Source organism: Branchiostoma belcheri, unplaced genomic scaffold (genome assembly GCF_001625305.1).
Source record: "Branchiostoma belcheri isolate BF01 breed outbred unplaced genomic scaffold, Haploidv18h27 scaffold32, whole genome shotgun sequence".
Classification (NCBI taxonomy): domain Eukaryota; kingdom Metazoa; phylum Chordata; class Leptocardii; order Amphioxiformes; family Branchiostomatidae; genus Branchiostoma; species Branchiostoma belcheri.
Window position 1 is genome coordinate 1,607,464 of NW_017803932.1, and position 1,657 is coordinate 1,609,120.

General features: G+C 48.2%; 1 protein-coding gene and 1 pseudogene across 1 annotated transcript in view; both read left to right on the forward strand.

Moving 5' to 3' along the window:
* The window catches only part of LOC109474794, a 2,468-nt pseudogene extending 881 nt beyond the window's left edge, over positions 1-1,587 (forward strand).
* The window catches only part of LOC109474834 (leucine-rich repeat-containing protein 74A-like), an 11,104-nt gene that overhangs the window by 571 nt on the left and 8,876 nt on the right, over positions 1-1,657 (forward strand). The gene's annotated exons all lie outside the window — the stretch shown is intronic.

A 1,657-nucleotide genomic window follows, 5' to 3' on the forward strand; every position in this document is an offset into this window, starting at 1 on the left:
GGGTGCAACTATTTTTCTTCCGGTGCAAGTATTTTTCTTTTCATTTGCACCAGTGCAAGTTGGCCCCAAAATCTATTTCGACCCCTGCCTTTAGTATTTTGCACATGAATGTAGTAACGTTATGTTCTTGTAGCTACAAATTATGTACGAGCAAGGACATTATACACAGTAGGACATTATACACTGTGTATAATGTCCTTGGTACGAGACATTCACTATTTACCTAACCATCCCTTTTGTTAATGGCAGGTATATCAAGGAAGAGGACCTACTAGAGAAACTGAAGTTTGAACGGAAACATCTGCGGATGATCATCACCCAACTTAAGAATGACCAGTTTCTCAAATCCCGTATGCGAATGGAGACCCACTCGGACGGGCATACCACTCGCCACAATTACTACTCCGTCAACTACAAGATGGTGGTCAACGTGGTGAAGTACAAGTTGGATCACATGAGGAGGAAGATTGAAATGGACGAGAGGGACTCGACGAACCGAGCATCGTTCCTTTGTCCGATGTGTCAGAAGACGTTTACAGACTTAGAAACGGACCAGCTGTTTGATCCGCTGACTGGGACATTCAACTGTACATACTGCACCACCGAGGTACAGGAAGACCAGAGCAGAGACCAGGAGAAGGACTCGCGTACGCTGTTGGTGCGCTTTAACCAACAGATCGAACCCATCTATCAGCTGTTGCGGGAGCTGGAGGACATGAGCCTGCCACAGGAGGTCTTGGATCCCGACCTCGTCCTCGGTCTCATACCCAATCGGGTGGTCTCGAGCGGAGGCAGGCCGGGCGATTCCGGAGGCAGCCGCGGCTGGGCTGACGGCACACAGAGGTTGGGATTGGACCTGAACCAAGAGGTCACCATTAACATGGAGAACAAGGACACTGCGTCTGCAGCCTTACCTCCCACTGAAGTGAAGGAGCGACCAGTCTGGCTGAGGGACAGCACCATACACGAGGAAGAATTGTCTGTGTCATCAGACAGCATGAAGGAACCAGGTATCATGGAGTCCCGGCCCAGTGCACAACAGGACAACAACGACATCATGCGAGTCCTCCTGGCACATGAGAAGAAGGGGGCCAGCTCGGCCGTCTCCGCTGCCATCCCGTCGGCGGGAGTTGCCGAGAGTGACAGTGACAGTAGTAAGTCCGACACCGAGGACTCCAACAACTTCTTTGGAATGATGGCACAGCCTGGCATGTCTGGTACTAACCCACAGGAGGTGGAAGAGATGCAGGATGATGATGATGAAGAGGAGGACATTCCCATGGTAACGGTGGGAGGAGAAGAGTACCCATATCACCAGGTTAGCGAGAGGCCCGACCTCATCGCACAGATGACGTCATCAGAAAAAGAGGCTTACATGAAGATTGGACAGCAATACTACGCTCATTTGTATGACTAATGAACACCTCTTCATCTTGTTCCTGGACTTCAAATTGTTGTAAATTGAATGAGTTCTATATTTGGTTGGGTAGTAACTAAACCTCTGTCTGTAAGCAGTTGTAGATATGGAAAAACAAACACTAATAAATTTAGTTCATCAAACAGAAATAAAGATAGAAGTAAAGCAAAGCCCTCTCTGCCCTATTCTTGCAGTAACGTTATATAGTGTACTTAGTGTATAGTGACAAGTGACATAGAT